General features: G+C 29.2%; 1 protein-coding gene across 2 annotated transcripts in view; it reads right to left on the minus strand.

Moving 5' to 3' along the window:
* LOC142324713 (uncharacterized) overlaps nucleotides 1-13,445 on the minus strand; it is a 74,841-nt gene that overhangs the window by 44,559 nt on the left and 16,837 nt on the right. For both annotated transcript variants that reach the window (XM_075365630.1, XM_075365631.1), the window contains exon 4: nucleotides 12,453-12,576. The gene's annotated coding sequence lies outside the window, so the exon portion shown is untranslated. The remainder of the gene's footprint in view (nucleotides 1-12,452; nucleotides 12,577-13,445) is intronic.

Here is a 13,445-nt window from a genome sequence, read left to right on the forward strand (position 1 = left end):
CACTGCAGTAGTTCTTGATTCACCAAGTTGGTTTACATTACCTTTCAAAGGAATCTTCACACAGTATCTTTTATCCGTAGATCTTGTCATATTATTTTCATACAATTCTTCACAAAGTTTATCATATCCTGTAAATTGTTTTTCGGTAGAAACGCAGTCTTTTAATTCCCAAAATTTTTTTATGTTTTCATTGATGTGATCTAAAGCAGATAGATTGCATACAGTTGTTGAAACTGTTAACTGTTGATCGATAGATATTTTACTGGAAATTACCCTGCCAAATAGGGTATTTTGAAATGCTAGACTTGATTCACTTGCTTTAATGTTTCCTTCATGTAAGACATCATAAAATAATTCTGCACCAAAAAGTATGTCAATATCACTTGGTTTGTGGAAATCTGGATCGGTCAGTAGCAGATTCTGTGGTAATTGCAAACTTGACTTTCTGATTTGAACTACGGGTAATTTTTGAGTGATGGTTGGTAAAACTACACACCCTATATTCGCTGCGCCCTTGCCTATACCATTAACTTATAACATGTTTTTCTTTGATGGTAGTCTTAAAAACTTAGCAATCTTCTCAGTGATAAAATTTGACTGCGAACCACTATCAAGTAACACGCGTCAACAATGATAATTACCGAGTATATCTAACACTAGAACAATGGCTGTTCAAAGCATGACAACAGGGTTGGATTGCTTTGAACTAACATCTGATGTGGATACAATTGTTTGTTGCGGAATTAACACTGGAGGCGTTTGATTTCATCGCTGCTAGCAGAAATCTTATTTTGTGTAACACTAGAATTAGGTCTGATGTAATGTAGAGCAAACTATTATGTTTTTTGCCACAATGTTTGCATGAGCCTGTTTGACAGACCACAGTTTTATGCTGACTGTTTAGAATTGAAGAACAGACCACGTTTTTAACCTCAAGTTCATGGTCAGTAATTGATAACGTTTTGAAAGCTTCACAAAAATTAATTGGGTGTTGTGGTTGATTACATACACAACAATTTTTTGTAGACACATGAAAATTTTTGGATAATATATTATTTTTTGAAAATGATTTAAATTTTGGTAGTTGCACTTTATTTGATAATTGATTGTTCATAAACAATTTATGAGACTTGCTAGTTTCAACTGATTTCATAACTTGACATTTATGTTGCAGAAATGTTTCTAATTCAGACACATTTTTGACAACCAAGTTATTTCTAAGGAATTTTCCCATTTGCGTCAGGTAGCTGAATCTAATTTGGAAAAAAAAAGAAAATTTTTTGGTAAAAAATTTGGTGGTTTAAGAGTGTCCATTGCTGGGTTGCTTGTCCTAATCCTGCTAGAGCGCGTATGTGTTTTAATGCACTGTCTAAAAGCTTTCATAATGACAGAATTTTCTCTGTCATTTTTAGAGAGGTTGAATATGTATTTACATATTTATTAACTAAAAAACCTTTGGTTGCAATATCTGACTTTTAAAAGTTTCCAAGCAACCTCATAATTTTCGGTTAAACTTTCTAAAGACGATAAAATTTAGCTGCTTCACCCTTTAAAGAACATTGGAGGTAATGAAATTTATGAATTTCTGACATTTCTTTAGTATGAATGAGCAACACAAATGTGTCATAAAATGACACCCATTCATCGTAATTTCTTCTGAACGTGAGAGGTTTTATGTCTGGAAGTTTAACTGACATTTTGTTGGTTTGATTTCACTGCTAAGTGGGGTTCCTTATGATTTAAGAAAATCTTGTGCTGCAGCCATTAATGAGAAAAATTTGTTCTCAAAAGTTTCGCTTTCTTCAATCTGACTCTTGGGAGTCAACTTGTAATTCTATCTGTAGTTGAATTTTATCAAACTCAGACCAATGTTCTTCAAGCTTAGCGAGTCTAATTTTTAATTGTGTAATTTTATTTACATTTGATATGGGAGCGAAATATGTTTTGAACCTTGTTAACTTAGCTTTAACTAGGCCATGTTCTTTAATTAATTGCTTAATTTCAGTTATTCAGAACCCCCACTATACCATACACACAGGTATGCATAAACATACTGAAAAATATCCAACAACACATAAAAATATCATAGCTGAAATCTAATTTTTTTCTCATTTGCTTTTTGAAATGTATCCATAGTTTTCTCTTTTTTTTAAATTTGTTGGAAATGAAAGTGGTACATATTACATAGAGTATGTCCATAAATTAAATAGTTAAGGCTTCAGAAGAAATCATTGTAGAGAGATGAACTGCATGTTAAATGAAAGAGAAACACTCCAAGTATATGTAAGCGAACGCTAGCACATGCACATTGTGTTTCCAGTAAAAACGTAAGCAGCACGAATGTATTAGTCATCATGTTTGTGATGCAGAGGAAGGTTCCATGTGCATGTGTCTGGCTATATTTAAGTCAGTTACACATGACAATAGCATTTAGCGATGGGACAAACAACCTGGAAAAAGGCAGCCTACTAAAACAAACATGTCCAAGATGACCATCAGTGTCTGTTGAAACAATTGAAGCAGTGCAAACAAGTATCTTGCATAGCCCGAAGAAATCCTTGCGGAAGTGTTCTAGACAGTTGAGCATGCCTAAAATAACTGTTCACAATGTGTTAAAAAGATGGTTACGTTTCACTGTGTACAAACTTCAGGTGTTACAACAATTTTATCCACAGGACAGAGTGAAACGATTAGATATTGCTGTAAACATTCTAGATAGGTTGGAGGAACATGATAATTTTTTTAACAAGTTCATTCAGTGTTGAAGCAATGTTTCATGTTTCTGGGCAAGTACATCGACATAATGTTTGTATATGGGGTTCTGAATCTACAGATTAAAACTTGCCTACTTGAATAATATGAAATCAATCATTTGACTGGTTTCATGCAGCATTACAAGATTCTCTTTCTAGTCCCAACGCTTTCATTTAATTAACCCTTTTATATCTTTAGCCCGTAACAATTTGTTTTAAATATTCTAAAACTTGCCTACTTGAATAATATGAATTCAATCATTTGACTAGTTTCATGCAGCTTTACAAGATTCTCTTACTAATGCCAGTTCTTTCATTTAATTAACCCATTTATATCTTTAGCCTGTAACAATTTGTTTTAAATATTCTTAAACTTGCCTACTTGAATAATAAGAATTCAATCATTTGACTGATTTCATGCAGCTTTACAAGATTCTCTTACTAATGCCAGTTCTTTCAATTAATTAACCCACTTATATCTTTAGCCTGTAACAATTCGTTTTAAATATTCTAAAACTTGCCTACTTGAATAATATGAATTCAATCATTTGACTGGTTTGATGCGGCTTTACAAGATTCTCTTACTAATGACAGTTCTTTCATTTAATTAACCCATTTATATCTTTAGCCTGTAACAATTTGTTTTAAATATTCTAAAACTTGCCTACTTGAATAATATGAATCAATCATTTGACTAATTTCATGCAGCTTTACAAGATTCTCTTACTAATGCCAGTTCTTTCATTTAATTAACCCATTTATATCTTTAGCCTGTAACAATTTGTTTTAAATATTCAAAAACTTGCCTACTTGAATAATATGAATTCAATCATTTGACTGGTTTCATGCAGCTTTACAAGATTCCCTTACTAATGCCAGTTCTTTTATTTAATTAACCCATTTATATCTTTAGCCTGTAACAATTTGTTTTAAATATTCGTAAACTTGCCTACTTGAATAATATGAATTCAATCATTTGACTGGTTTCATGCAGCTTTACAAGATTCTCTTTCTAGTCCCAACTCTTTCATTTAATTAACCCATTTATATCTTTAGCCTGTAACAATTTGTTTTAAATATTCTAAAACTTGCCTACTTGAATAATATGAATTCAATAATTTGACTGGTTTCATGCAGCTTTAAAAGATTCTCTTACTAATGCTAGTTCTTTCATTTGATTAACCCATTTATATCTTTAGCCTGTAACAATTTGTTTTAAATATTCTAAAACTTGCCTACTTCAATAATATGAATTCAATCATTTGACTGGTTTCATGCAGCTTTACAAGATTCTCTTACTAATGCCAGTTCTATCAATTAATTAACCCACTTATATCTTTAGCCTGTAACAATTCGTTTCAAATATTCTAAAACTTGCCTACTTGAATAATATGAATTCAATCATTTGACTGGTTTGATGCGGCTTTACAAGATTCTCTTTCTAGTCCCAACTCTTTCATTTAATTAACCCATTTATATCTTTAGCCTGTAACAATTTGTTTTAAATATTCTAAAACTTGCCTACTTGAATAATATGAATTCAATCATTTGACTAGTTTCATGCAGCTTTACAGGATTCTCTTACTAATGCCAGTTCTTTCATTTAATTAACCCATTTATATCTTTTGCCTGTAACAATTTGTTTTAAATATTCTAAAACTTCCCTACTTAAATAATATGAATAAATCATTTGACTGGTTTCATGCAGCTTTACAAGATTCTCTTTCTAGTCCCAACTCTTTCATTTAATTAACCCATTTATATCTTTAGCCTGTAACAATTTGTTTTAAATATTCTAAAACTTGCCTACTTGAATAATATGAATTCAATAATTTGACTGGTTTCATGCAGCTTTAAAAGATTCTCTTACTAATGCTAGTTCTTTCATTTGATTAACCCATTTATATCTTTAGCCTGTAACAATTTGTTTTAAATATTCTAAAACTTGCCTACTTCAATAATATGAATTCAATCATTTGACTGGTTTCATGCAGCTTTACAAGATTCTCTTACTAATGCCAGTTCTATCAATTAATTAACCCACTTATATCTTTAGCCTGTAACAATTCGTTTCAAATATTCTAAAACTTGCCTACTTGAATAATATGAATTCAATCATTTGACTGGTTTGATGCGGCTTTACAAGATTCTCTTTCTAGTCCCAACTCTTTCATTTAATTAACCCATTTATATCTTTAGCCTGTAACAATTTGTTTTAAATATTCTAAAACTTGCCTACTTGAATAATATGAATTCAATCATTTGACTAGTTTCATGCAGCTTTACAGGATTCTCTTACTAATGCCAGTTCTTTCATTTAATTAACCCATTTATATCTTTTGCCTGTAACAATTTGTTTTAAATATTCTAAAACTTCCCTACTTAAATAATATGAATAAATCATTTGACTGGTTTCATGCAGCTTTACAAGATTCTCTTTCTAGTCCCAACTCTTTCATTTAATTAACCCATTTATATCTTTAGCCTGTAACAATTTGTTTTAAATATTCTAAAACTTGCCTACTTGAATAATATGAATTCAATCATTTGACTAGTTTCATGCAGCTTTACAAGATTCTCTTACTAATGCCAGTTCTTTCATTTAATTAACCCATTTATATCTTTAGCCTGTAACAATTTGTTTTAAATATTCGTAAACTTGCCTACTTGAATAATATGAATTCAATCATTTGACTGGTTTCATGCAGCTTTACAAGATTCTCTTTCTAGTCCCAAATCTTTCATTTAATTAACCCATTTATATCTTTAGCCTGTAACAATTTGTTTTAAATATTCAAAAACTTGCCTACTTGAATAATATGAATTCAATAATTTGACTGGTTTCATGCAGCTTTACAAGATTCTCTTACTAATGCCAGTTCTTTCAGTTAATTAACCCATTTATATCTTTTGCCTGTAACAATTTGTTTTAAATATTCTAAAACTTGCCTACTTGAATAATATGAATAAATCATTTGACTGGTTTCATGCAGCTTTACAAGATTCTCTTTCTAGTCCCAACTCTTTCATTTAATTAACCCATTTATATCTTTAGCCCGTAACAATTTGTTTTAAATATTCTAAAACTTGCCTACTTGAATAATATGAATTCAATCATTTGACTAGTTTCATGCAGCTTTACAAGATTCTCTTTCTAGTCCCAACTCTTTCATTTAATTAACCCATTTATATCTTTAGCCCGTAACAATTTGTTTTAAATATTCTAAAACTTGCCTACTTGAATAATATGAATCAATCATTTGACTAATTTCATGCAGCTTTACAAGATTCTCTTACTAATGCCAGTTCTTTCATTTAATTAACCCATTTATATCTTTAGCCTGTAACAATTTGTTTTAAATATTCAAAAACTTGCCTACTTGAATAATATGAATTCAATCATTTGACTGGTTTCATGCAGCTTTACAAGATTCCCTTACTAATGCCAGTTCTTTCATTTAATTAACCCATTTATATCTTTAGCCTGTAACAATTTGTTTTAAATATTCGTAAACTTGCCTACTTGAATAATATGAATTCAATCATTTGACTGGTTTCATGCAGCTTTGCAAGATTCTCTCTCTAGTCCAAATCTTTCATTTAATTAACCCATTTATATCTTTAGCCTGTAACAATTTGTTTTAAATATTCTAAAACTTGCCTACTTGAATAATATGAATTCAATAATTTGACTGGTTTCATGCAGCTTTACAAGATTCTCTTACTAATGCCAGTTCTATCAATTAATTAACCCACTTATATCTTTAGCCTGTAACAATTCGTTTCAAATATTCTAAAACTTGCCTACTTGAATAATATGAATTTAATCATTTGACTGGTTTCATGCAGCTTTACAAGATTCTCTTACTAATGCCAGTTCATTCATTCAATTAACCCACTTATATCTTTAGCCTGTAACAATTCGTTTTAAATATTCTAAAACTTGCCTACTTGAATAATATGAATTCAATCATTTGACTGGTTTGATGCAGCTTTACAAGATTCTCTTTCTAGTCCCAACTCTTTCATTTAATTAACCCATTTATATCTTTAGCCTGTAACAATTTGTTTTAAATATTCTAAAACTTGCCTACTTGAATAATATGAATCAATCATTTGACTGGTTTCATGCAGCTTTACAAGATTCTCTTACTAATGACAGTTCTTTCATTTAATTAACCCATTTATATCTTTAGCCTGTAACAATTTGTTTTAAATATTCTAAAACTTGCCTACTTGAATAATATGAATTCAATCATTTGACTGGTTTCATGCAGCTTTACAAGATTCTCTTTCTAGTCCCAACGCTTTCATTTAATTAACCCTTTTATATCTTTAGCCTGTAACAATTTGTTTTAAATATTCTAAAACTTGCCTACTTGAATAATATGAATTCAATCATTTGACTAGTTTCATGCAGCTTTACAAGATTCTCTTTCTAGTCCCAACTCTTTCATTTAATTAACCCATTTATATCTTTAGCCAGTAACAATTTGTTTTAAATATTCTAAAACTAGCCTACTTGAATAATATGAATTCAATCATTTGACTGGTTTCATGCAGCTTTACAAGATTCTCTTACTAATGCCAGTTCTTTCAATTAATTAACCCACTTATATCTTTAGCCTGTAACAATTCGTTTTAAATATTCTAAAACTTGCCTACTTGAATAATATGAATTCAATCATTTGACTGGTTTGATGCGGCTTTACAAGACTCTCTTTCTAGTCCCAACTCTTTCATTTAATTAACCCATTTATATCTTTAGCCTGTAACAATTTGTTTTAAATATTCTAAAACTTGCCTCCTTGAATAATATGAATCAATCATTTGACTAATTTCATGCAGCTTTACAAGATTCTCTTACTAATGCCAGTTCTTTCATTTAATTAACCCAATTATATCTTTAGCCTGTAACAATTTGTTTTAAATATTCAAAAACTTGCCTACTTGAATAATATGAATTCAATCATTTGACTGGTTTCATGCAGCTTTACAAGATTCTCTTGTTAATGACAGTTCTTTCATTTAATTAACCCATTTATATCTTTAGCCTGTAACAATTTATTTTAAATATTCTAAAACTTGCCTACTTGAATAATATGAATTCAATAATTTGACTGGTTTCATGCAGCTTTACAAGATTCTCTTACTAATGCCAGTTCTTTCATTTAATTAACCCATTTATATCTTTAGCCTGGAACAATTTGTTTTAAATATTCTAAAACTTGCCTACTTCAATAATATGTAATCAATCATTTGACTGGTTTGATGCGGCTTTACAAGATTCTCTTTCTAGTCCCAACTCTTTCATTTAATTAACCCATTTATATCTTTAGCCTGTAACAATTTGTTTTAAATATTCTAAAACTTGCCTACTTGAATAATATGAATTCAATCATTTGACTGGTTTCATGCAGCTTTACAAGATTCTCTTACTAATGCCAGTTCTTTCATTTAATTAACCCATTTATATCTTTAGCCTGTAACAATTTGTTTTAAATATTCTAAAACTTGCCTACTTGAATAATATGAATTCAATCATTTGACTGGTTTCATGCAGCTTTAGAAGATTCTCTTTCTAGTCCCAACTCTTTCATTTAATTAACCCATTTATATCTTTAGCCTGTAACAATTTGTTTTAAATATTCTAAAACTTGCCTACTTGAATAATATGAATTCAATCATTTGACTGGTTTCATGCGGCTTTACAAGATTCTCTTTCTAGTCCCAACTCTTTCATTTAATTAACCCATTTATATCTTTAGCCTGTAACAATTTGTTTTAAATATTCTAAAACTTGCCTACTTGAATAATATGAATTTAATCATTTGACTGGTTTCATGCAGCTTTACAAGATTCTCTTACTAATGCCAGTTCATTCATTCAATTAACCCACTTATATCTTTAGCCTGTAACAATTCGTTTTAAATATTCTAAAACTTGCCTACTTGAATAATATGAATTCAATCATTTGACTGGTTTGATGCAGCTTTACAAGATTCTCTTTCTAGTCCCAACTCTTTCATTTAATTAACCCATTTATATCTTTAGCCTGTAACAATTTGTTTTAAATATTCTAAAACTTGCCTACTTGAATAATATGAATCAATCATTTGACTGGTTTCATGCAGCTTTACAAGATTCTCTTACTAATGACAGTTCTTTCATTTAATTAACCTATTTATATCTTTAGCCTGTAACAATTTGTTTTAAATATTCTAAAACTTGCCTACTTGAATAATATGAATTCAATAATTTGACTGGTTTCATGCAGCTTTACAAGATTCTCTCTTACTAATGCCAGTTCTTTCATTTAATTAACCCATTTATATCTTTTGCCTGTAACAATTTGTTTTAAATATTCTAAAACTTGCCTACTTGAATAATATGAATACAATCATTTGACTGGTTTCATGCAGCTTTACAAGATTCTCTTACTAATGCCAGTTCTTTCATTTAATTAACCCATTTATATCTTTAGCCTGTAACAATTTGTTTTAAATATTCTTAAACTTGCCTACTTGAATAATATGAATTCAATCATTTGACTGATTTCATGCAGCTTTACAAGATTCTCTTACTAATGCCAGTTCTTTCAATTAATTAACCCACTTATATCTTTAGCCTGTAACAATTCGTTTTAAATATTCTAAAACTTGCCTACTTGAATAATATGAATTCAATCATTTGACTGGTTTGATGCAGCTTTACAAGATTCTCTTACTAATGACAGTTCTTTCATTTAATTAACCCATTTATATCTTTAGCCTGTAACAATTTATTTTAAATATTCTAAAACTTGCCTACTTGAATAATATGAATTCAATCATTTGACTAGTTTCATGCAGCTTTACAAGATTCTCTTCTAGTCCCAACTCTTTCATTTAATTAACCCTTTTATATCTTTAGCCTGTAACAATTTGTTTTAAATATTCTAAAACTTGCCTCCTTGAATAATATGAATCAATCATTTGACTAATTTCATGCAGCTTTACAAGATTGTCTTACTAATGCCAGTTCTTTCATTTAATTAACCCATTTATATCTTTAGCCTGTAACAATTTGTTTTAAATATTCAAAAACTTGCCTACTTGAATAATATGAATTCAATCATTTGACTGGTTTCATGCAGCTTTACAAGATTCTCTTTCTAGTCCCAACTCTTTCATTTAATTAACCCATTTATATCTTTAGCCTGTAACAATTTGTTTTAAATATTCTAAAACTTGCCTACTTGAATAATATGAATTCAATCATTTGACTGGTTTCACGCAGCTTTACAAGATTCTCTTCTAGTCCCAACTCTTTCATTTAATTAACCCATTTATATCTTTAGCCTGTAACAATTTGTTTTAAATATTCTAAAACTTGCCTACTTGAATAATATGAATTCAATAATTTGACTGGTTTCATGCAGCTTTACAAGATTCTCTTACTAATGCTAGTTCTTTCATTTAATTAACCCATTTATATCTTTAGCCTGTAACAATTTGTTTTAAATATTCTAAAACTTGCCTACTTCAATAATATGAATTCAATCATTTGACTGGTTTCATGCAGCTTTACAAGATTCTCTTTCTAGTCCTAGCTCTTTCATTTAATTAACCCATTTATATCTTTAGCCTGTATCAATTTGTTTTAAATATTCTAAAACTTGCCTACTTGAATAATATGAATTCAATCATTTGACTTGTTTCATGCAGCTTTACAAGATTCTCTTTCTAGTCCCAACTGTTTCATTTAATTAACCCATTTATATCTTTAGCCTGTAACAATTTGTTACTGAAGTTTATAAAAAAGTTTAATTAGAAATTAGAATATATATTCCAAATTAACTGCAGTAAAAGCCCAGTCTGAACTGAACCACCCTTGGTAAAAATTAATGAAAGTATGATAGCTAAAGCTTTCTTTAATATTGCAATTTTGTATAGTATTTGAACTTAAAGACACATAATAACCTTTGATTAACTATTTAAAAAAAAATTATAGTAACAAGATATTTTATTCAATCATACCTTAGGCCCTTAAGTTCAAAAAGAAATTAACAGAAAAAAACTAGTAATTTTTGGATAATGCATTACCTATTATTGATACATTAAAACACGCTAATTGTTTTAATAATTTTTTCCCCAAGAATATGTCATGTCGTAATATTAACAGTAAATTCAAATCTGAATACAAACAAAATAATTAAATCAAAAAGCACCTCATGCAAAACATCATAGTAATGTGTAAAGAAAATACAAGATGAAATGCAAATTCAATCACATCTACATAAGGTCACGCAAAGCCAGATTTTTAGAGCATTAAGAACCACGGAAAAATGAAGAAATAAAATTCCCAAATATCTAATAGAAAGTATTTAGTTTCAAATTACATTAAGAATTTAAAGACAAAACATATTTTTAAAAAAAAATAAATAAATATTACAGTGATTGAAAAACTACAAAAATATTATGCATACAAATGTAATTGCAATAGAAATCTAATGAACCACCACATTGCATTTGAGGTTTTATAAAGATGACTGCTATGTTATGAACAAGTAATATGAAGCTAGATCACTTACAAAGAGAAGACAAATAAAAATTCTGTTTGTGGTCTATCAATGTATCTGGTGTAATATGAGAATGTTAGCAAGATTACCCAAAGTCATTTATGACATTTAGTTTGCTACATTAGAGTAAGTTTCACATTGGTTTTAGTTAGGTAGCAGTGATAACACTGTCAAATACTGATAATAATGATAAGTAATAATAATACTGTTGATGTTAGTGTAACTAGTTGGCATTTAAAATTGGCTGAAAATAGTGGAGTAATATTAGTGAATTGGTGTGAATTGTGGAATGAATCAAGTAAGGATCAACTAAGGACTTAGAAATGTTTGTGGGAGCACTGACCGAGTTATTAAATAATATATTCTTTCCCAATAGAGGAGATAATTAATTGTGAACATATAATGAAAATAATGATAAAAAAATGCATCTGATATTTGAAAGTGTGCACCCAATGGATCCATGATTGTTGGTGGATGAACATAAACTGTACATTTGCAAGTGTAGTAAATAATATTGTCAAGTGATGATATTGTTAGTGTCTACTGTAACATTGAAGAACATATGTTTTATTATTTGGGATACCATAAGCAAACCTGCTTTGATGCAACAGCATTACAATTGCATTCATAATTCTCCTCTCAAAAAGAAGAATAAATGCTGAATAGTACTTAACACTCCAAGCAGGCCCAGAGATGACTAACATATTAGGAACAATGGAAAAAGGGCAGAAACACCAGTATCATTTCTCTACGATATTGCCCTTTTATGCGAAGCTATTTATAGCACGGCCACCAGACTGAATTTAATCTGTTTTTAATAGATAAACTGAAGAGAAACCTTATTGGAGATCTTTGATACAAACTAGATGCCAACAGATTATCATCTGTTTAACTTCTTAAAGGAATATTTGGGTTATGTTTCTTAAAGAATATTTCTAGTTGATGATTCAAGCAAAAATACTTTTAGAAGTTATAATAGGTAAGACTATTTTACCTAAATAATCCAGTTAAAAAGTGTGGTATAGTTTAACTACACAGTATTGTCAATTGTTTTACTGGTATGTGGGATTGTAAATGGGTAAATTATAGTTATAAAAATATATATTCTACGTGGAAATAAAATTTAAAAATCTGATTACATGGCAGTTAGGTTTTCTGGTTTCAACAAGCAGCCTAGAAAATTGTCAGTACTGGTTTGTTGTCAGTAACACCCTGCTCTAATCCTCTATTATCATCTTGGAGTAATTTGCGATCTTGTATAATCTAAAACAAAAAAAAATGTGTTTAATTAGTATAACACTAAAAGTATACAAAATAAGCAAGTTTTTATAAGCTAATGAACTAATAAATAAGGTAACAATTTTTTAACCATTCAATGACTGTTAACACTTTTCAGTTTCCAGATGATTCATGCCCAAGTTGTTTTTTTGTTTGTAGTCAATCAAAACAAGCCATCAGATTTGCTTATATGGTTAGATTAACTGTAATGCAGAGTTTTTCTAATAAATTGAAAAATAACTTGTATAAAAAACTCATGTATTACGCAGCTAGCAGATATGGAGCAGTACAATTAATACAGCCATGCAATTAAAAATGTAGCCTTATTTAACAATGGTTATGGTAACTTGTAAACTGCTTGTTTGATAAACCTTTTTTGGTTTACATAATCAAATAAAAATAATGGAATTTAAGGAAGTCTTATAAATATATAACAAATATATTTCAAGTAAATTTATTTAATGATTTGGATAGTGAATATAAATTATAAATTAAAAAGATATAACTTCTTCCAATAGGAGTAGCCAGATTCAATGAATTCCAATGTTTTTTAAGTAAAAAATCTACGTTTCCTTTTGTTCTGGATAATATAGTTAAAAAAAATTATTAAAGTTTTTAAGTAGACAAGGAAATAAAGTACATAAGTAATTAAAATGAAAAAATAAAATTAAGTTTAAGTTAAGTTTAACTTGGCAGTATGAGAAGCTTATTCTCACAAATAAAAGATCAGAACAATTGTTTCTTAGGTATACAATAATACTAGAAAGAGTAAAATCTTTATGCAAAATGTTAACTAAAATAATAATATCAACTACCAAAACAAAATAGTAACAAACTTATGGTATCCTTTATTC

This window comes from Lycorma delicatula, chromosome 5 (genome assembly GCF_047948215.1).
Source record: "Lycorma delicatula isolate Av1 chromosome 5, ASM4794821v1, whole genome shotgun sequence".
In the NCBI taxonomy this organism is placed as follows: domain Eukaryota; kingdom Metazoa; phylum Arthropoda; class Insecta; order Hemiptera; family Fulgoridae; genus Lycorma; species Lycorma delicatula.